The 24,178-nt window shown below is 42.8% G+C and overlaps 1 long non-coding RNA gene across 1 annotated transcript in view; it reads right to left on the bottom strand.

Moving 5' to 3' along the window:
- Positions 1-1,723: 1,723 nt before the first annotated feature.
- Positions 1,724-24,178, bottom strand: part of LOC140916581 (uncharacterized) — a 109,100-nt gene continuing 86,645 nt past the window's right edge. The window contains exon 3 of the long non-coding RNA XR_012160558.1: positions 1,724-2,205. This is a non-coding gene — a long non-coding RNA (uncharacterized lncRNA). The remainder of the gene's footprint in view (positions 2,206-24,178) is intronic.

Genomic DNA, 24,178 nt, shown 5'->3' on the forward strand with positions numbered 1-24,178 from the left:
TCTTCTCTAGATCCCAGTCCAGGGATCCTGTAGCAAGCCGTGATGGTCTGCTCCCTCAGACTCCTTGCTCTCCCCCGAACTAATTCCTTCCTCACCCTGTCCGTAGTCCCTTTTCACCAGCCTCTTCCAGGGTTTTCTAAGGCTTTTCACACCTTCCCAAGCTATCCAGAGTTTTCTCTTGCTCTTCAACAGAGCAAGGCCTTCCACAGCTTTTTCCCTTATTTGTCTCTCCTTAGGTTCTTTTGTGATGTCTGTCTGTCCTGGGGTGCTTCCCTGATGTCCAGTCTTATGTCAAGGCTTACCACAGGAGTTCACTCCACTCCTGTCCTTCCCTCGTCCCCCATTCTCTTGCCAGAACTTCCTTCTGAGGGGAGGATTCCAAAGCCTACTCACTTTCTCTCCCTGGACTTCCTACCTCCATTCTACTCCCCTGAAGTCCTTCTTTTATTAATCACTCGGCTCCTCCCAGCTGGGCCTCAACCTAAATTGGGCCTGGCTTGCCCTCCAGGTGCAACAGACTGCACTAAATTGCTCTCTAGCTCCAGTGAACTCTGCCAGCAGGGGGTATACATTCCATCACAGGATGCTTTCCTGTATCACTATTGTATTCAAGATTAAAATTTATCCATTAGCCTTTTCTGCTTGGGAATTCAGGAATTGAGTATCAGCAGAATAATGCATTCGGGAATCCTCCATAATTGTGACACTATCTCAGCCTTCACGTATGGTTATCAAGGTGAAGAAACAAAAATATAACCACTGGTCTATAGATTGGTATTTTAGGCAGCTCATCAAGATGAGAGATTTAGCTTTTATTATTTGGAATAGAGCTTTCAACATTCTCACTTAATTTACAGTATATGTGAAGTGAAGAAAGTCAGTTTGCAGCCCAATTGTGTCTACATGTGAAATCAATTCTCCAGATTTGCATCACTCTGACAGTACTATAAGAGTATCTGAGCTTCTGTAATTGATACAAGAAACAAAAGGAAAAAACATTAACATAAAAAGGGGGGTTCACAATGCAAAGGCACAAGTGGGTGTAATTCAGTGGACAAGGTGGCCATTGTAACTGGAATGCTTCACAGACCAGGTGAATTTTATTCCAAGAAGCATAATTTTTATCTGCACCCCAACAGTGAACTCTTCAATACCATTTGGTTAGAAAGGTGCGCTGAGAAGAAACACAATGTGGAGCATTCTAATAGCATATGCATGTTTACTGATTCAATTGTTAAACTCTCAATGCCCCTACTCTTAGTACATAAGACTGTCGTTTATTTTCAAACAAATTTAGATCAGGAACAATTTATAATGACATATAGGACAGAACTTTTTAGGCAATGTCTTCAAAGGGGAAAAAGAGTCCAGTACACTTATTCAAAGTGAAATTTTAAACAAGGTCTTTATGATTATGCTAATCATTAGAGAGGTTACTGTGGCTTGCTCCTTGCTGTGAAGAGCAAAAAAAATCCTGAACACTGAGTCTAGCATGCACAGTAGTATGCTGTTTATCTGTTCATTAACATTTTGTACTCAAGGTGAACCTCCTTAAAGGTAGCTCAGGAAGGAGGATTTACATATATTATAGCATTACACACTGTATGGTCTTCAAGAAGTACAGTGCATGGTCTGTTGAACATTCTATACAAAGCCCTTTTAAAAATTCAATGCAAATTGAGAACATTTTTATTACAGAATACTATATTATACCATTATTCCTCTGGCCAAAAATTGCTGGCATTTTCTTAATAACCTAGATAGGTTACCTGTAAAAACTGCTTAAAAATTAAACTGGGCAACAACAAAAATCACACAGGATAGTACACTTTTAATACTAAATTTCAGAGACAATACATTTGGCTTTTTTCAAGTGAAACAACTTGGACATCTAATTCTGTCCACACATTATTGGCTCTTAAACTGTGAGCCACAGGAAATCACTTGTAAAGGGGCAATGGAATTGGACTGGCACATTATAATAGTATATATCACTAAAGTGACGTTTCCTACTAGTTGTAGCTTAGTCCAGGTTTGTTTTCTCACAGGTAATTTTGACCACTCTTCTCAAAGAAGGCAAGCCTCTCTCCATAGGTTGTGCAGCTGCTTCATGGCTATTTTTTTGCCAACAGTGTCTTTGATGTAAATTCAACCCATATTCACACCAGAACTGGAGGTACACCAAAGATAGAAGAGGACAGAACCCTGGAGAGGGTAGAACAGTGGAAGAATCAATGTTAATAAATGTAAAGGCTTACAAATCATCCAGGGGGAGGAAGTAAATAAATTGATCCAAAATGGAGGAAAAAATACAAGCAGCCTTCACCTCACCGTAAATTTGTTTTCATTCTGTTTCCTTAATATGGTCCAAAAATTACTTTTTCATGCAACCAAGCACTCTTGGTGCTGCACGGAAGGTATCAGTAACTGGATCTGAGAGTGCATAGAGCATGAGAGAGCCAGTGCCTAGGTTTTGTCTTTAGTCACAAATAGCCCTAATTCAGGAACTGATAACCATTAATTGGTGTAGTTGCACCAGTGCTTGCCCCTGAGCGTAGAGAAGGGTTAGCTGAGGTCTGTCATCTACTTTCACCTAAGAAGATATGGTAGGACTTTCTTCCAAGTCCATTACATCCACTTCTTATTAACAACAAAATTCACAGGCAGTATTAAGGGAGGAATACTACTTCCCATGCCACAGATCAAGAGATTGAATTCTCAGAACCTGTTATAATCAGTCGTGTAGCTAGCTGCCTTGCTACTGCAATTTTAAACAAGTGTATATTAAAAACTGGATAAGATATCCAGGTTTTAACCAAGCAGATCTATTATATTTTGTATCTTCTAATATAGCAAATTATAAGATACATTATTTCACACCATAATTACATTGGTTAAGTGTCAAAATTGCACATTCTAATGATGTGTTTTCACATGTTAACGACACTAATTGCAAGACAACAATTTCCATGACTAATTTATTTTAAAAAGCAAGGAAAAAATCAGAAGTAAGTATTTTTACTGTCAGGAACTGGTAACGTGCAACACGTCCTGAAGTTAATGTTTCCATAATCAGCCATATTGTGTTTAAGTATTCAAGGTGTAGTAACTACTGCTGTTATCATAAAGCATTTGTGGCTTTGTGAATCATATTACTGCCAATTTACTAAATATCACAGAATCACAGAAATGTAGGGCTGACAGGGACCCTGAGAAGTCATTAAGTCCAGCCATCTGTACTGAAGCAGGATCAAGTAAATCTAGACCACCCCTGACGGTGTTTGTCCAACCTGTTTTTAAAACCTCCAGTTATGGGGATTCCACAACTTTCCTTGGAAAACTATTTTTGAGCTTACCTACCCTTTTAGTCAGAAAGTTTTTCTTAATAGCTAATCTAAATCTCTCTTGCTGCAGATTAAACCCATTACTTCTTTTTCCTACCTTCAGTGGACATGGAGAACAATTGATCACTGTCCTCTTTATAACACCTCTTCACATATTTGAAGACTTATCAGGTCCCTGTCTTCTTTTCTCAAAACTAAACATGCCCAGTTTCTTTACCTTGCCTCATAGGTCAGGTTTTCTAAGCTTTTTATCATTTTTGTTGCTGTCCTCTGGACTCTCTCCAGCATGTCCACATCTTTCCTAAAATGTGGTACTCAGAATTAGACCCGGTAATCCACCTGAGGCCTCACCAGTGCCGAACAGAACAATTACCTCCTGTGTCTTATATACAACAGTACTGTTAGTACACCCCAGAATGACATTAGCCACTTTTGTAACTGCATCACACTGACGACTCATTCAATTTGTGATCCACTATAACCCACAGATCCTTTTTAGCAGTACTACCACATATCAAGTCATTCCCCATTTAATAGCTGTTCATTCAATTTTTTCTTCATAAATGTAGTACTTTGCACTTGTCTTTATGGAAATGCATCTTGTTGATTTCAGATCCGTTCTCCAATGCCAAGTTTGTTTTGAATTGTAATCCTATCCTCCAAAATCCTTGCAACCCCTCTCAGCTTAGTGTCATCAGCAAATTTATAAGCATATTCTCCACTAAATTATCAAAATCATTAATGAAAATATTGACTAGTACCAGTATCAGGACCTAGGACTGACCTGTGCAGAACCCCTCTAGATAAACTGGGAGGTTATGATAGCGAACCATTGGTAACTATTCTTTGAGTACAGCCCTTCCGTTAGTTGTGCACTCACCTTATAGTAATTTCATCTTGACTACATTTCCCTACTTTGCTTAGGAGAATGTCATGTGAGACTATCAAAAGCCTTAATTGCTAATGGTTCCAAGATTAAAGAACTAACTGAAGTAAATACCCAAGGATGAATATCAGGCTATACTACTTGAATACGTCTATCTTATCTAGATATTCTATAACCTGTTTTTTCCCCCTTATTTTGGTTTGCAATTCCTTCCCTTTTTGTTAATATTAATTGTGAAAATTATCTGGCCACCATTAACCTTTTTAGTGAAGACAGAACAAAATAAGTGTTACATCCCTCAGCCTCCTTGATGTCATCAGTTAATAGCTCTTCTTCCCTGCTAAGTAGAAGACCTACACTTTCCTTCATCTTTCTCTTGCTCCTAATGTATTTAAAGAACCTCTTCTTATTGCCTTCTATGTCCCTTGCTAGGTGTAACTCATTTTGTGCCTTAGCCTTTCTGATTTTTTTCCTATATGCTTGTGCTATTCTTCTGTACTCCTCCTTAGCAATTTGTTTCTCCACTTTTTATAGGATTCCTTTTTTGATTTTCAGTTCATTAGAGTGCACGATTGAGCCATATTGGCCTCTTACTATTCTTCCTATACTTCCTTTGCATTGCAATAGAAGACCTTTAATATTGTCTCCTTGAGAAACTGCCAGCTGTCCTGAATTCCTTTACATCTTAGATTTTCTTCAGCTTTTATCACCTGCCTCTAACTGCCCCCTCTGAACCTAGTTCAAAGCCCTGCGCACTAGGCTGGCAAGTACAGAATATACAAAGATAAGAATCATAACAGACGCAGAGAGCACAGTCAGATGCTGGTTACAGAGGTTTGGCATGAAGGATGAGGGATATATCCCTCATTATAGTTTGCAGAGGAGAGCTTGCTTTAACAGATGTATGGGCTAAAAATTGGAGAGCAAAGTTTAGCATCATACTCAAATTACAATATGTTATGAAACACTAGTTTATTTTTAAGTGTGCATATTAATAATCACTCATGTCTCAGGTGACTAGACTAAACAAAGGGCCTAATTCAAAGCCCTCTAAACTCAATGAAAATCTTTTTTTTAATTGAGCTCAATAGGCTTGGATCAGGCACTAAGCCTGTAAAGAATCAAGTACTTTATTTTTACAATATTTTCCCTTTCCCTGATGGGGAGAATCCAGAGAACTACAGACCTGTTAGCCTCACCTCAGTCCCTGGAAAAATCATTGCACAGGTCCTCAAGGAACCCATTCTGAAGCACTGGAGGAGAGGAAGGTGATCAGGAACAGTCAGCATGGATTCACTAAGGGCAAGTCATGCCTGACTAACCTGATTGCCTTCTAAGATGAGAGAACTGGCTCTGTGGATATGGGGAAAGTGGTGGATGATATATCTTGACTTTAGCAAAACTTTTGATACTGTCTCCCACAGTATTCTTGTCAGCAAGTTAAAAAAAGTTTGGATTGGATGAATGGACTGTAGGGTGGATAGAAAGCTGGCTAGATCGTCAGGTTCAAAGGGAAGTGATCAATGGCTTGATATCCAGTTGGCAGCCTGTATCAAGTGGAGTGCCCCAGGAGTCGGTCCTGGGGCCGGTTTTGTTCAACATCTTCATTAATGATCTGGATATTGGGATGGATTGCACGCTCAGCAAGTTTGAGGATGACACTAAGCTGTGGGGAGAGGTAGATAGGATCCAGAGTAACCTAGAGAAATTGGAGGATTGGGCCAAAAGAAATCTGATGAGGTTCAACAAGGACAAGTGCAGAGTCTTGCACTTAGGACGGAAGAATCCCATGCACCGTTACAGGCTGGGGACCGACTGGCTAAGCAGTAGTTCTGCAGAAAAGGACCTGGGGATTACAGTGGACCAGAAGCTGGATATGAGTCAACAGTGTGCCCTTGTTGCCAAGAAGGCTAACGGCATATTGGGCTGCATTAGTAGGAGCATTGCCAGCAGATCGAGGGAAGTGATTATTCCCCTCTATTTGGCACTGGTACTGGTGAGGCCAGATCTGGGGTACTGCGTCCAGTTTTGGGCCCTCCACTACAGAAAGGATGTGGACAAATTGGAGGGAGTCCAGCGGAGGGCAACAAAAATTGTCAGGGGGCAGGGGCACATGACTTATGAGGAGAGGCTGAGGGAACTGGGTTTGTTTAATCTGTAGAAGGGAAGAGTGAGGGGGGATTTGATAGCAGCCCTCAACTACCTGAAGTGGGGTTCAAAAGAGGATGGAGCTTGGCTGTTCTCAGCGGTGGCAGATGACAGAATAAGGAGCAATGGTCTCAGTTGCAGTGGGGGAGATCTAGGTTGGATATTAGGAAACACTATTTCACTAGGACGGTGGTGAAGCACTGCAATGGGTTACCTAGGGAGGTGATGGAATCTCCATCCTTAGAGGTTTTTAAGGCCCGGCTTGACAAAGCCCTGGCTGGGATGATTTAGTTGGGGTTGGTCCTGCTTTGAGCAGGGGTTGGACTAGATGACCTCCTGAGGTCTCTTCCAACCCTAATCTTTATGATTCTATGATACAGCAAGAACTGAATGTTAGAAAGTATACCTTTGTGGTTACATTCTCCATATCCTGGAGCTACTGATTTTATACATGTACATTTAGTGCTACAGCATCTTCACAGAATGAAAGAATGTACTAGAATACAAAAGATTTCCACAGCACAAATACTGAATACCCTTCACTTCCAATGTCAGCTATATAATAGCAGAAGTGTGGCTAAATATCCTGCATCAACACACAATGCCTTCATTTTCTAAGTAGCTCATTTAATTCAGGTACTTGATATATTATCTAAACTAGCAGGTGATTAATTTGTTGCATTAAGTGCACAAGACTGCTTTGTTTGCGCTGATATAGAACAGCTGTAACAAAGTACAATGGAAATTATATACTTTGCTCTTATCATGACACCAATACTTATCTCCCCAATACTTGACTTCTGGTATTTCTATTGACAGTCACTTAAAATAAAGCTAATTTGTGCACCTGTATGGTGACCTGAGACCACTTCAGTAATTTTAAAATGTATTTCAAGTGTCACCGAGAATAACAGCAGAACCAGAGTAAAAGGAGAAAAGAAGTTTCAGATTCCATTCTGCAAAACAGGTCAACATGCATATGACTATTGCAAGACAACTGCCTGAAGTATGGATAGCAAGATCAAGAGGCTAATGAGCAAAGCATGACTCAACTTAGCTATAGAGTGGTAGCCGTGTTAATCTGTATCAGCAAAAAAAAAAAAAAAAAGAGGAGTACTTGTGGCACCTTACAAACTAACAAATTTATTTGGGCATAAGCTTTCGTGGGCTAAAACCCACTTCATCGGATGCATGCAGTGGAAAATACAGTAGGAAGATATATACACTCAGAGAACATGAAAAAATGGGTGTTGCCATACCAACTGTAATGAGACCAATCAATTAAAGTGGGCTATTATCAGCAGGAGTTAAAAAAAAACCTTTTGTAGTGATCAGGATGGTCCATTTCAAACAGTTGACAAGAAGGTGTGAGTAACAGTAGTGGAAAAAAATTAGCACGGGGAAATAGTTTTTACTTTGTGTAATGACCCATCCACTCCCAGTCTTTATTCAAGCCTAATTTAATGGTGTTGCAAATTAATGCCAATTCTGCAGTTTCTCATTGGAGTCTGTTTTTGAAGTTTTTTTTATTGTAGTATTGCCACTTTTAGGTCTGAAATTGAGTCACTCAATTAGTCACTCAATTTCAGACCTAAAAGCTGCAATGTAAGCTTGTACAGACTTTCATTAGTAACATGAAATAAATTATACTGTGATTACAAAAAAAGTGGTATGTGTGCAGACGATTAGTCATAAAATAAAACATAACCTGTAGTGCGTGGTCCCCACAAGTCTATCTCCCAGTCTGTGCAAAACAACCAGGGGAAGCAAAGTCATCCTCTCATCCCACAAACTAAGATGAAGGGAGCAGAAGCTGGTAATTGACTGCTTTTTCAACAATCTTGCATAAGAACATACTGGGTCAGACCAATAGTCCACCTCTGTCCCAGTGTCCTGTCTTCCGGCAGTGGCCAGTGCCAAATGATTTAGAAGGACTGAAGAGAACAGGGCGATTTTGAGTAATCTATCCTCTGTCATCTGGTCCCAGATTCTGGAAATTGGAGGGTTAGGGATGCCCAGAGCATGGGGTTGCATACCTAACCATTTTGGCTAATAGCCATTGATAGACCTTGTGACAGTCTGGACCCTTATGTTCACCTGTTTTATAGAACTATGATAAAGCTTGTACAAAATATGCCTCATAAGGTATCATTTGAAAACGCATAACTTACTGATCATTGTTGTCCTGGTAAAATATGTGTGACAACATTGTATGTAAATTTATAAGATTCTACTGTGTGCTATTAAAGACATGTTCCAAGTCTGGGGGAGCAGCCATGAACCAGTTCCCAAGGCACAAAAGGCTAGCTGATGCCTCAGCCAGGTGTTAAGTGGCCATTCTTTGGCAGGAAAGAGGATGTGGCTGAAAAATCTACATCTTGAAAAAGGAACAGTTGGGGGTTCCCATTCACACAGACTGTTTCCTGAACTTCCGGTGGAAATGATTCTCAAATAAGACAAAGAGCTATAAGAAGGCAGAGCAGATGCCTCAAATTATTTCTTTCTTTCTCCCTATCCACAGCATCCACAACACTTGAACAAAAGAAACAGCATTGGACTGAGGGAATGATCCTGACTGAAGGAGATTCAGCCAGTAAGACTGCTGAAACACATGGTAAGAGAGACCTTTGCTTTGAATTTGCTTAGCTTGTAAAGTTAGGTATTGCTTTTTACTTCTGTTTTCTTGTAACTAATCCCAATTTATGTCTCATTCCTCGTAATCACTTAAAAATCTATCTTTTGTACTTAATAAACTTTTTTTATCTAAACCAGTGTGTTTGGATTGAAATTTTTGGGAAATTCATTTGGGATAACTGGACTTGTGCATATAATTTTCTATTAATAAAATGGACTTTTTATGAGCTTCTCCAGGAGAGCACTTGGCAGTACAAGACATACATTTCTAGAGGAAAGTCTGGGACTAGGAATTTGCTGGTGTTGCTCTGCAGTGTAATCTAAGGGTGGCTGGCTATAGAACTCATACAATATAACCAGGAGTAATTTATATGCTGTAGGCTGTGTTTGAGCAGAATAAGAGTGGTAGCTCTCATAGAAAAGCAGCGTAAAATGCACCTCAGTTTGGAGAATTGCGGGGACACAGCTGTTCAGTCCAGATTGTACACTGGGTAAAGCCACAGCTATCCTCCATGCATTTATCCAATCCTTTTTTGAACTCAGTTATACATTTGGCCTTCACAATATCTCATAGCAATGAGTTCCACAGGTTAACTGTTGCATGAAGTACTTCTTTGTTTGTTTTAAACCGACTGCCTATTAATTTCTTCAGGTGACCACTAGTCCTTGTGTTAAGTGAAGGGGTAAATAACACTTCCCTATTTGCTTTCTCCACACCATTTTGATTTTATTGGCCTTTATCATATCCCCCCTCTCCCCCTTACAAGTTTCTCTTCTAAGCTGAACAGTCCCAGTCTTTAACCTCTTTCATATGGAAGCTGTTCCATACCACTAATCATTCTGTTGTCTTTTCTGTACATTTTCCAATTCTAATATATATTTTGAGATGGGATGAACAAAACTGCAGTGTTCAGGGTGTGGAAGCACCATGGATTTATATAGCAGTATTTTCTGTTTTATTATCTATATCTTTCCTAACTGTTCCTAACATTGTCAGCTTTTTTGACTGCTGCTGCACACAGAGAGAACTACCCACAACAACTTGAGTGATAACAGCTAATTTAGACCCAAGCATTTTGTATGTATAGGTGGGATTATTTTTCCCAGTGTGCATTACTTTGCAGCACGTAACATTGTCAAACACCCATCGGGGACGGTCTAGATCAGTGGTTCTCAACCAGGTGAAGGATTCATGCAGGGTTCATGCGCTTGGGAACATTCAGGGCACACCCTGAGTGTTGTGTAGGAGCAGTGCACACACGACTCCTCTCAAGGGCATGAACTTTAGAAACTCGCCCAGATGACATGAACCGTGGGAAGCCTCCCAGGACTGGGCTCAAGGCCCGAGAGCAAGGAATGCAGTAGATAGAAATTGGTAAATAAGAATATTAAACAAAGCCAGTGTTTTCCTTTTATCTGTTAGAGTATGTAATGCGCAGGAGGAGAGAGAGAATAAAAGAGAGGGTGGAAAGCTGACAAGGCAGACCAGCCTGCTTGCTTGCTTAAAGCCTTGTTCTGTCTTGTATTTGGACCGCAACAACTGGCTCCCAAACATGGGGCCCTCAGCACTCACCTCGCCCGGCAAGGGTTTCAGACGCGTCACTCATCCGCTTCGCGGATCCCGGTGAGTATTTTTCGTTGTGGTAAGTATGGGAAGCTCCCTCTCTGCTTTGCAAGTGCAACACCGCAGTGAGCTACAATATTTGCTGCGTAAGGCTCAGCATGACTGCCCCACTCGAGAACTCACTCTCCTGCTACAGGAGGTGAGTGCCCAATGACCTGTGGTACCCTGAAGCCGGAACCCTTAAGCTAGCGGACTGGGAGCGGTTGGGCCAGACATTGCACAAAGAGCCTTGGGCGCCCGTACAGGCTTTACATGCCTGGCACCTCTGCTGCGATGCGATACAAAGGTCCTCCCTCGCGCCAATAGAGGGCCTGCCGATCTCGCCACCCCCGTCCGCTCCTGCAGCCATCCCTCCCCCTGCTTCGCCCCCAGTGCCACAATTACTACCGCCTCGTTTGTCTTCTCCTCTGGAGCCGGTGAGTGGTCACCGTCCCCCCGTGGGGCCCCATGCTCCGGGGCCCCCCAGGGGGTCATCCACGTCTGCTCAGGGGCTTTCGCTGGTGCAACAAATGGTTCACGCAGCGAAGACTCGCCCAGATCTTACAGCAGAGGAATTAGCTGATCTGGTCTCAGTTTGCCTGGTGACCTGGCAGGATGATGGCCAGGGCAACCAGCTTGCAAACTGGGTCAGTTTGCCTTACTCGGTGATCAGAGAGGTAAAGAAAGCGATTCGCGAGTTCGGCCTCACTAGCACGTATATACGTGGTCTCCTTGAAGGGCTAGGTACTGGGTACACCCTGGTCCCTGAAGATTGGAAGGCGCTGTTGCGCATGATGCTGACGCCCAGTCAGTATGTTATTTGGCTTAGTGAGTATCGGCAGATGGTGGAACGCCAAGCCCAGGTATATATAGCGCAAGGTGTCACTTATGAGCAGTTAGCAGGGGAGGGCCCGTTTGCTACCGTTCTGATGCAGTCTCAACTCCAGCAGGCTGTCTTCCCCATTATTTCTGCCTGCGCCCAGCATGCTTTCCGGAAGGTCCCGGATTCAGGCAAGCCTACCAAAAGCTTTGCCGGTATCTGTCAGGGTGCATCAGAGTCCTTTATGGATTTTACCAACAGATTGCAGGAGGCTATCCTCCGACAGGTGGATAACCCTGCGGCAGCTCAGGAGATTCTGTTAAAAATGGCGGTTGAAAATGCGAACGAGGATTGCCGCCGTGCTCTCCAGGCGGCACAAGCCGCTGGCGTTCTAGAGCTGTCGGACATGCTGTGGGCGTGCCAAAACATCGGAACTCAAGCACATAAAGCTGGGGTTCTGGCCGCCGCCCTGCGGAAAAGCGGGAAGCAGGGGAAGTGTTGTTATCGCTGTGGTAAGGAGGGTCACTTTCACCGGGAGTGCCGCTCATCGACGGCACCCGCCCCTCAAAGAAGTGCCCCAAGTGTCGGAAGGGCTATCACTGGGCTAATCAGTGTCGTAGCGGGTCGGGAAACCGCACGACGGGTCCCCGCCGAACCCAAGGCCAAACGGGGGTGTTCCTCACTCAGACAACTGTTCCTCTGCCTTAAAATCCATAGACTCCATGAGGGCAGCGACTGCCGGAAGTGCAGGGCTTGATTTGATTATGCAGGAGGACGCTGATTTTCAGTTGCCAGGGGGAGGTTTGCGCCATACCTACACAGGTGACGGGACCTCTCCCTGCCGGATTTGTGGGTCTGGTTCTCCCTCGCTGGGATGACAGGGTTTTTTTGTCATCCCAGGGGTCATTGACGCCAATTACACCGGCGTTAATTAAGGTTCAGGTGTGGACCCATCTTCCGCAGTCACTCCCGTGTGGACGGTCAATTGCACAATTGATTTTAGTCCCCTATCAGGTGCCAGCCGCAGAGGATCAAGCCCGGGGCGGACGCGGCTTTGGATCGACGCTGTCTCAGTCGCTGCCTCACGACACGTCCTCTCAATTTGTTGCTGTAACAATGTTGCTCCACCCCTCGAAACCTCAGTTAACACTTCTTTTAAATAATGTTCCTTTTACAGGGCTGGTGGACCCTGGAGCTGACGTTACGGTGATTCACGATCAGGAGTGGCCGGTCAGTTGGCCAACAGTTCCTTCTAAAGAGTTGTGGGGGATCAGGGGTAGCAAACCTGGGTGCCAAAGCTTGTCTTGGGTCATGGTCTCTAAACCAGGAGGCCGTGCCCTTGCTACGATCCGCCCTTTTGTGCTCCCTGTCCACCTCAATATTTGGGGCCGTGACTTACTTGTAAAGCTGGACACTACCCTCGATATTAATATATAATGGCCCAAAACCCTTCCCCACCCACCTTGCCCTCCGCATTACCATTAGTATGGCAATCCTTAGAGCCCGTATGGATTGACCAGTGGCCCCTCCCCCTAGAAAAGCTGAAAGCGCTTCATTCACTTGTACAACAACATTTGCATGCACAGCGCTTGGAGAGCTCCACTAGTCCTTGGAACTAGCTGCTGTTATTTTGGCCTTTCAATTTTTTGCTGATTGTCCCTTTAATTTGATTGTGGACACGCATTATGTTTATCAGGTAATTGATTATTTACCCCTTGCCCTCACAACCCCTCAGATTGATGCGGACCTCCTCCGCCTGTTTTTGTCCTTACAGTATCTTCTCACCACTCGTACTTTCCCTTATTTTGTTGCTCATATTCGCAGTCTTACCCCTCTGCCTGAGCTACTTACTGAGAGCAATGCGCATGCTGATCACGTGTTACGTGGTCAGGTAAATTCCCTTTTTTCTGACCCCATCGAAAGCCATTCCTTTTTTCATCAGTCTGCCTCTGTTTTGGCCCAACAGTTTCACATTCCTGCTGATTATGCACTTTCTATTGTTCGTTCCTGCCCCCACTGTGCCGCTGCTGCCCGTACCTTTTCTTATGCCGTTAACCCCAGAGGTACCGCAGCGAATCAGCTGTGGCAAATGGATGTCACTCATGTGCCACAATTCCGCCCCTATTTATTTTTACATGTTTCCATTGATACCTATTCGGGATTCCTCTGGGGGACCCACAGCGTGGGGAAGCCACTCCCAAAGTTATTCACCATTTGCTAGCCTGTTTTGCTGTTATGGGTCGCCCGAGCCAGATAAAAATGGATAATGCCCCAGCCTATTGCTCCACAGCCCTCTCCACCTTTTGTGCCCAATGGGACGTCCGTCTCAAACACGGGATCCCTTATAATTCCACAGGCCAAGCTATTGTTGAACGTGCAAATCACATGCTAAAAACCTTGCTTGACAAATAATTAAAACAAGGGGAGCTGCGTCTCCGAACCTTAGGAGACATTCAGCAACAATTGCGTGTCCTTTTGTTTACTTTAAATAATTTAACACTGAATACAGATCAGCAGACCCCCACGGATCGGCATTTTCACAAATCTGAGGTACTGGAAAGACCGCGTGTCTATTACCATCAGCTGCCCGATCCGCAATGGTTGGGCCCAGTACCTTTAATTACTTGGGGGCGGGGATATGCTGCTGTGTCTCTCCCTGCAGGACCGTTGTGGGTTCTGGCCCGGTGTGTGCGACCGGCACTGAAACAGCATGGCGTGGCACCAGGGGCTGTCAAACCCCATACCGGAGTTTCAGCTGACCTTGGAGGAGAACGCGGTGCTTCCCAGGTCGACAATGGCGGTACGGAGACGGAGGAGACGTAGTGTCCCAAGCCAGCCCGTGACATGGGGAGCAGTGAAAGCATTGGTTGCCTCGGCTCAACGAAGACTGGCAGCAAACCAACAGCCAGAGACTCCTGAGACTCTGTTTGTGGTCATTCTCGCCCAAATCACTGCTAATTCTGTATTGATTGTGTGCCTTATGTGCCTGCTATTTCCTGTAGGGGTTGACTCAGGAGCGCCTCCTCCGTTACGGGCCCGAATGACACATAACCTATGGGAAAGATTGGCTTCAATAGCAAATGTTACCCACTTTTGTTTATTTGATTTTGTAGCAGCTGAAGAATTGTTAGGTACGTGCCTTATTCCAGTATGTCATCACCCTGAGGAAATAGGGAATGAGACGATGCTCGCTGCTTACGCAAACCTCTCTTCCCAGTATTCTAGCATGGCTAATTGGGGCCTGGCCAATTACACTTTACCTTTTTGGGCTTATTTTTTGCTGTTGCTGTGTGCAATGTATTTCCTTTTTGTTAAGGCTTTGTCAAGACCCGCGCTGGCAGGCTCCACAAGTTATGACCTTGTCTGTCTGGGAGTTAATGGCTTGCAAAAGCAAATTGATGGCTACCATGAGATGGCCGAGCACAAATAAACAAAAAAGGAGGGGATGAAGGATTCATGCAGGGTTCATGCACTTGACAACATTCAGGGCACACCCTGAGTGTTGTGTAGGAGCAGTGCACACACGGCTCCTCTCAAGGGCATGAACCTTAGAAACTCGCCCAGGTGACATGAACCGTGGGAAGCCTCCCAGGACTGGGCTCAAGGCCCGAGAGCAAGGAATGCGGTAGATAGAAATTGGTAAAGAAGAATATTAAACAAAGCCAGTGTTTTCCTTTTATCTGTTGGTGTATGTAATGCACAGGAGGAGAGAAAGAATAAAAGAGAGGTTGGAAAGCTGACAAGGCAGACCAGCCTGCTTGCTTGCTTAAAGCCTTGTTCTGTCTTGTATTTGGACTGCAACAACCAGGGGTATGTGTACCCCTGGGGGTACATAGAAGTCTTTTGGGGGTACATCAGCTCATCTAGATATTTGCCTAGTTTTACAAACAGGCTACATAAAAAGCAGTACTGAAGTTAATACAAACTAAAATTTAATATAGACAATGACTGTTTTATACTGCTCTATATACTATACACAGACATGTAAGTGCAATAGTTATATTTCAGTTAATTTATTTTATCATATGGTAAAAATGAGAAAGTAAGCAATTTATCATTAACAGTGTGCTGTGATACTTCTGTATTTTTATGTCTGATTTTGTAAGCAAGTAGTGTAAGTGAGGTGAAACTTGGGGATACACAAGACAAATCGGACTCCTGAAAGGGGCACAGTAGTATGGAAAGGTGGAGAGCCACTAGTCTAGGTAATACTTAATCCTGCCACACGTGCAGGGGACAGGACTAGATTACCTCTCAAGGTCCCTTCCAGTTCTATGATTCTATGATTGAATTTCATCAGCTATTTTGTTGCCCATCATCTCACAAAAGTAGCACTATTATCAGCACTTTTAATGTTTCAACTTTTACATAAAATCTTCCATAATTGTCAATTTGAATTCTCAAAACGAATGCCCCAAAGAATTTTCTATTGTATTATATAAACCAATTTTAATAATAAATTGATGAACAAAATTCCCCATTAGAGTGAATATATAACCGGTAGAAATTATTGCTGACTTATTTTCATATATATTTGGGGTAGAGAAGAATCAGCTACAACATGGCTGTTCTTTCCACACCTACATTTTCTCTGTCCCTTCCCCACATAAGGTGTCCAAACCCTGCTGAGGGGAATCCATGGGACAATGAAAGAGCATGAGGTGGAATTGTCACATTCCGTTGCTTCTGAGGAAGAATTCTGTCCACTCCCATAAATCCTTAGAGTTTATCATTACACTAAAACAATGTATTCACTGTTATGCTGCAGTTTAAATAATAGTGCAGAAAGGACACTACCTTTACAGACATATTTGACTTCAAGGGGGTTGAACAAAGGATGAATCGGGCCTGAAAGTTTTCCGTGCATTAACTTTGATTTATTTTTTTCTCTGTGCTATCCAGAATTGCAGCCTCTTTCCAAAGTTTAACATAAAATGAACATTTCAGATTTTTTTATTACAATACTTTAGTTCATTAATTTTTTCCTAATGATACGTTGCAATTAATCAAAAGCAAAAGGCACTCAACTCAACTATAATTTAAAAATGACAATATCAGTCGTCAGCCTATGTATCTATGGGTCTCCAAACTCTACATGCCTAGGAGAAAAGAACTTTTGAACCCTTCCTTCCATTTAGTGTTAAGGATCTTTCCTCAATAAATGGTTAAAGGACTGACGGTTTTTCCATGATGTACGTTTGTTTCCATGATGTTTGCTGTGATGTTATTTAAAATGCCTGTCAATTTAGAGGTGCTAGAGTTCTATTACTGAAAGTACGTGGTTGTGTAATGGACACCAAATGTTCATTTCATAATGAGATGCAAAGTGCCTATTCCCTTCATTGGTTTTACTGAAGTGACCACCAGCATCACTGAAGTAGTAACTTTCCTGCCTTAAAGTTTTTTTAAATTTCACGCTATTCACTATTTGTACACCAGGGTCTCACTGATAAGGATGCAAAATATATACCCAAACAACTGTCAAACAGAATTTTGATGCATTAATGTCCATTCAACAAGGAGAAAAATGACTTGTCTCCCATCAGATATTTAACATATCTAGATATTGGACCAGATCCTAGCTGCTGTTAGTTGGGGTAGTTCCACTGAATTAAACATTGATTTAAACCAGCTTAGCATCACTTTATGGCTAGATCTGTGATAAAGTTCCTTTCCAGAAATACTGCTGAAAGAGCAAGCATTAGAATGACGAAGAAAGTACCATCAAATATAATAGCTGACATTTTCAATTAGCTAAGACTTTTCAGAGGAAAAAGTCACTTGAGAATTGATAGACCTGTTAGAACAAGTGTGGGGGGGGGAGGGGAGGAAGCAGTCAGTGATATTAGAAGTTGCTTCAAAATCTCAGATACAAAGAATACAATTCTATACAAAAAATACCCAAATGTTAAATGAATTTCCAGGTTACATGGCTGCTACAAGTCAAGATGACCTCTAACCAAAATAGAGCAGCAAAAAGATTCCATATGCTGTCTAACGTCCTATAGTAACCTTTAAAAACAAACAAAACAACAACTTATAACTAGAACCTCTGCTGGTGTAAACTGGTGTAGCTCCATTTAAATTAATGGAATTGGAGCTGAAGATCTGGCCTTTAGAATCAGATTCTGGGTAAGGGGCTCAACTTGGTTTCCATTTTGTTGTTCTAATTTCTTACACACAGCAAATAAATGAAGATGCACATGCATTTATAAATGTCTAATTACTTCATTGTCAGCCATAATCAGGTAATTAGATACAGACCTTGTCTGCAAAAACAGAAGCCTCTTTTTAGTATGGATTGCTCAATGGCCTGAATAATCTGTAGATCTCTTGTAATGTTACTATCCTGTCAAATAGGAAAAAAAGCCAAACAAGAAAAAGTAAAGGCTAGTTCATCACATGCCCTTTGATGAATCAAACAGTTCATCCTTTGTGACATGCATGAAAGACCTTGGCCTCATCTGATGAGTTGAAAAAAGAAAAAAAAAAAGTCCTCGACATTTAAACAGCTAAATGGGAAGCATTAGCTCAAAGACAAAAAACTTGTTCCATTTTGGAAATGTTTATACTTTGTTACTGAATTTACTTTGAATATGTTAATACAACACAGCCTTCAACTGGTATAATTTGAAATAAGGATTGGGCAGGTTGAGACCTGGCAGGGAGGTATGGGAATTCCCTCCTTGAAGATTTTAAAAGCAACCTGAAGCTTGTGAAACAAGTGTCTTCATTGGTCAGCAACAAGAACTGAAACTGTGATCTCCAGTGCTAAAAAGTATGAGCTGCCACACCAATTGAGTTCAAGCAGTAACTCCTTTAGATGGTGACCTCTTCTGAAGAACACCCACTGAAGCAGGATGCGTAACAGAGTGCACAGTGAGGTATTCCAAAGCTAAAGAAGTGTGCTCTTCAGACGCATGAGCCCCAGGGGCAAAAGTCATTTTTGGCAGGGATGATTTGGCAGTATCAGGGGAGGGCTTCATCAGAGGCAGGGATAATCACTCTCAAATGACCTATCAGTTAGGCAGCAGAATTATAACAAGGGGCTCCTAGGAACCATTGCCTGGTTGGACATTCCTAGCTACCAAGCTCTGTCATAATGATATAGCTGTTTTTTCTGCAGCAGTCACCAAGTGGGAAAAGCCAAATGACTATATCAAACTCAGTGGAAGGTAAGATGTAATCTTTTCTTTTGTGTTCTTATATTTATGAAAGAAATTATCTTGAAGTAGAAGATCCATCAGTGAAAATTCACCAAGTTCCACTGAAGTTTGCTGTCAGATACATAATTTGAGCAGCATCTTATACTGTACAAATACATTTAATGGAGAATTAAACACTGTTGATGGATCTTTCCATCCCCTATAAAAATTGAAATTTCTTCATAGACTATTGGACTGTTATCCTCAGATCAAGTGAATCTGACTCAGCGTTGGCCCCATATATTGAAGTCTTTGAACACAGCAGGTTCTTCTATACATCCCAAGAATACAAAGATGCATCATTAATTTATATAGCTAGACAGCACATCCCTCTTTGATTAAAGCATCCAGGAACAATAAGTTTATTTGGGATTCAAGTTGCTGCCCTAAATTATGGAGCCAACAGGAAACTAATGACACATGCCAAATTCTGACATGCCTAAGCTCCTTCTGCTCCCCTAGTGATGATTCTTAGTTCTTTTAAAGCATTTTACATCTTAAAAGCATTGTGCAATATTAGTTAGCACAACATACCTGTGAAGTAATCCATCATTCTCATTTTTCAGATGGGAACACGGAGGCTTGTAGCAGTTAAGTGGCTTTCCCAAGGCCACACAGCGCAGGCCAGAGTATGTGAGGGGTTGCTGATTCACTCAATGCCATACATCATGTGGACTCTACTAGAAATGTGTTTTGGAGTAACCATAGGAATGCAGATGCAGGAATAGAGTCTCTCTCCCCCTCAAATACCTCTTTCCCAGAAAAGTCCTGCCACTTAACTAGAGAAAACTGGTGGGGGGAGGGAAAGAAGGGGTCAGAAGAGGACTTTAGTCAAATGATACAGATACAATATGAAAAAAAAGGTAAGGTATTGAACCATATAATAAGGATTGTATGGTGCTAAAAGCATTAGCCACTTCAGAGAAGTATTTTAGCACCCATTTTAATACAATGACTGAAATAATAGAATAGTTACAATTAGAATCATAGAATATCAGGGTTGGAAGGGACCTCAGGAGGTCATCTAGTCCAACCCCCTGCTCAAAGCAGGACTAATCCCCAATTAAATCATCCCAGCCAGGGCTTTGTCAAGCCTGACCTTCAAAACTTCTAAGGAAGGAGATTCTACCACCTCCCTAGGTAACGCATTCCAGTGTTTCACCACCCTCCTAGTGAAAAAGTTTTTCCTAATATCCAACCTAAACCTCCCCCACTGCAACTTGAGACCATTACTCCTTGTCCTGTCCTCTTCTACCACTGAGAATAGTCTAGAACCATCCTCTCTGGAACCACCTCTCAGGTAGTTGAAAGCAGCTATCAAATGCCCCCTCTTTCTTCTCTTCTGCAGACTAAACAATCCCAGTTCCCTCAGCCTCTCCTCATAAGTCATGTGTTCCAGATCCCTAATAATTTTTGTTGCCCTTCGCTGGACTCTCTCCAATTTATCCACATCCTTCTTGTAGTGTGGGGCCCAAAACTGGACACAGTACTCCAGATGAGGCCTCAGCAATGTCGAATAGAGGGGGACGATCACGTCCCTTGATCTGCTCGCTATGCCCCTACTTATACATCCCAAAATACCATTGGCCTTCTTGGCAACAAGGGCACACTGCTGACTCATATCCAGCTTCTCGTCCACTGTCACCCCTAGGTCCTTTTCCGCAGAACTGCTGCCTAGTCATTCGGTCCCTAGTCCGTAGCGGTGCCTTGGGTTCTTCCGTCCTAAGTGCAGGACTCTGCACTTATCCTTATTGAACCTCATCAGATTTCTTTTGGCCCAATCCTCCAATTTGTCTAGGTCCCGCTGTATCCTATCCCTGCCCTCCAGCGTATCTACCACTCCTCCTAGTTTAGTATCATCTGCAAATTTGCTGAGAGTGCAATCCACACCGTCCTCCAGATCATTTATGAAGATATTGAACAAAACCGGCCCCAGGACCGATCCCTGGGGCACTCCACTTGACACCGGCTGCCAACTAGACATGGAGCCATTGATCACTACCCGTTGAGCCCGACAATCTAGCCAACTTTCTACCCACCTTATAGTGCATTCATCCAGCCCATACTTCTTTAACTTGCTGACAAGAATACTGTGGCAACCCCCATAGTTAACCTTCCCATCATAGGATGTTGTACTAGGTAAAGATTTCAAAATGTATTAATTACTAAATGAAAAGGATATTAAGTAATTGTCATGTAGTTAACATTCTAGCTACAAGTATCATTACAATATAAAAACCATCAGTGTACTGCATTGTCCATGGCATCTGAAAATGCAGTGTAACTACAGTTACTATTATAAATTACAATCACTGTGTTATGAAGTGTAACTATACAGTGGTATGGATAAGTTGAATAATTACTTAGTCCACAGCCCATCATTACCATTCCTCAGTATCAAAGCTTCCTAGCAGATGTTTTACAATTGATCCTAAATCAGTGACCAGCTGTAGTTTCCTCTAATCTGGGTGAAATACTGGCCCCATTGAAATCAATGACATAACACCCATTAATTTAAATGGAGATTTAGATTTCAGCCTCCATCTGGAAGGCATCTGACCTTTTCTGTTAAGTGGAATTAGTCAATGCTATGAACCTGAAAGAAATTTTAATTAAAAACATAGAGGTGTGGTGATGCATTTGCTGAGAATTTAGGAGTTAACCATGAAGAACCATTATTCTATAATGGGAATTGATATGTCCCTTAGTTGAGTAATCTCAAAAAGTTGCTAAAACAGCTATTGAGGTAATTGAACCACTAGCCTCTTGGTAAAAAGGACAAACTCTCAGGCAGAAATCAACCATAAGTTTAAATGACTTTTTTTCTCTTGATTAGTAAAAATGAAAAGCAAGCCCTTCAATATGCCTTTAATATCTCCTGCATTGAAAATTGGTACAAATAATTATGCTCAGTGACTTAATGGTAATCTTGAGTTATTCATTAGTCACGGTATCACTCTGTGGTTAGAATAGGAGAGCCATCAAATTGGTGGCCTTGGTATGGTCCACTTGCATCTACTTTTGACGGTCAAGGCAGATGTTTCTTGTACAGAATCCCATGTTTCATGTGGGATTTCTATACACGGGCTTTTTTTAAACGTTATATAACAAGTGCAGTGCATAACAATAGTGGTGGGGAAACAGCAAGATTTTTCCTCTCCCCTGCAAATGTTACTGCTCTACTGGGAGGCATACATTTCACTCAGAACAAACAATTCCATGTCTGACTAACGATGCCTCCCCTGTGAAAATCACAGGATTGTTCTGAGACTGTTCCTTATTAGCCAGATCTTTACACTTGTGCACACTGAAGTTTAGAAGCCCACGGCTAGTTGGCTAGACTAGAGTGCTGCTGTAGCTGGCACTCTAATATTCTGACATTTTTCCTTGATTGCGCGGTATTTTACCTGCTCCTGACGGTCAGGTTATTCCATTTCCCAGGTTAGGCCGGTTAAGGATTCAGTTTGCCTCCCAGCCAGATTAGGTGCTTTGTAAAGCCGTTCAATTAATGAAAATGTTTCTTCACAAACAATTTACTCAGCCATTGATGGAGACAACTGTTGAATGAATTATTTGCTGAATATTATTCAATGATCTGTAGAGTTGGTCAAGTAAAGGAAAAAAGCATTGAAAAATTTGACAAGTACAGCAGTCCTTCTCCAGATAAGTGATACTTTGACCAGTTCTGGCTGGTGCTCTGACAAAATGACAGTGTATATTTCTGCTTCCCCCAAAAAATATTTAACACTGATGGGCCATGAATAAGGCTGTGTATTTGTCACAGCTGTGGTGCATGTGACAAATCATGAATTTGGTGGGTTTCTACAAAAAAACACTATGGCCTTTGCCACCTGACCAACTTACTACTAAGTAGGGCTCTTCCATGGGTTTTTGCACATTTAGCTGAATGCAGAAGGGTGAAAATCCCAAGCCATATCAGAGAAGTATTTAGCACAGCTCAGAAATGAAACATATGCAAAGGTGGCTTTGAGACTCTTTTACTCTGCTGATCATGGACCAACCTGCATCAGTCTTAGAGCAACCCAAGGGAACTACAGGTAACAGAGATCAAGGAAGGACACCTGCACCATACCCCATTTGCCTGGCCACAGCCTTTCATATATAAGTGGATACTCAAGGGACATGGGGCTGCCCTAGTAGAACCATTGGTGTATCTACCTATGCTGGGAGTTGGTTATGCTGGCTTAAGAGAAATCTTGTAGTTGGTTAAGCTGTTTAAGAGAAATTGTGCAAAGCTGTCCTCATGCAGCACAGGACTGCCATCACTGTGAAGGACTGCTATCCAGTGAAGTGGAGTAAGGAGTTTTTTAAATGGTTTTGAGCTGTTCCCTAAATCTTATACACTGATTTTTAAGCCATTTAATTGAAAATAAAGGATATTCTCCTTAAAATAATGTGACTCGTGACTTTTCATATGTTTCTATATATTGTGACAGACCCAGACCAGTGGGGTACAGGAGTCTAGTAGAAGGCAAATATACTGGACACTGGATGAATAGTTTTCTGTTCCCTGAGTGCCAGAGCAGGGGCTGCACTAGAGTAATCAGGAACCTGCTAGAACCAATTAAGACAGGCAAGCTAATTAAGGCACCTGAAGCCAATTAAGAACATACTAATATCAGTTATCCTATTGGGATCCAGGAAGTGGGCAGGCAAAAGTCCACCCACTGCTAAAGGACGCCCCCCCAGCCTAACGGTAGGATCCACAGGACCTGGAAACCAAATGATTCCGGGGGACAACTAATGAAATAACAGGGACAGGAGTGCGGTCAAAGGGTCAAACAAAGGGAACCTGATGGGGACACCGAGCAGAGAACCCTGGACAGTGCGCAATGCTCCTCGAAGGCGTCAAGGGAGTCAGTGGACGCCGCTCAGAGGAGCTCTGCCCGGATGCATGAGTGGGCGGAGGATTGGAAATAGGCCCCACAGTCATAGGAGACCCCATTGTCCAACCTCCTCTCCCTGGTTTTATAGACGGCCATTTTAGCCAGGGCTAGAAAGAGGCTGACCAGGAGGTCCCGTGACTTTGTGGGGCCACAGATAGGAAGTGCATAGATAAGAAGGTGAGGGAAAAAGTGCAACCAAAAATGTAACAGGATGTCTAAGAGGAGCCGGAATAGGGGCTGCAACCTGGCGCACTCCAGGTAAACGTGCACCAGGGTCTCCCTCATGCCACAGAAGGACAGGTGTCCAGGATGGGGGTGAACCACGCCAAGTATACGCCCGTGCTCATGGCCCCGTGAAGGAGCCGCCAACAGATATCCCCGGCAGGCCTTGGGACCAGGGTGGAATATAGGCTGGCCCACCAGGGCTCCTCGCCCCCCAGAGGTGGCAGGAGGTCCCACCACTTTGTGCCGGGGTGGGACGCCAGGGTGAGTACGTGAAGGGTGTGGAGCATGAGTGTGTATAGACGTTTCCTCGGCATGGTCTGGAAACGAAATGGCTGCAAATTGTGCAGCCGTCTCACAGTGGAAGGGGGGGGGTCCACGGGGCTAGAATCAATTATGGCAGACAGAC

Source organism: Lepidochelys kempii, chromosome 8, assembly GCF_965140265.1.
Source record: "Lepidochelys kempii isolate rLepKem1 chromosome 8, rLepKem1.hap2, whole genome shotgun sequence".
NCBI classification, from domain to species: Eukaryota; Metazoa; Chordata; order Testudines; family Cheloniidae; genus Lepidochelys; species Lepidochelys kempii.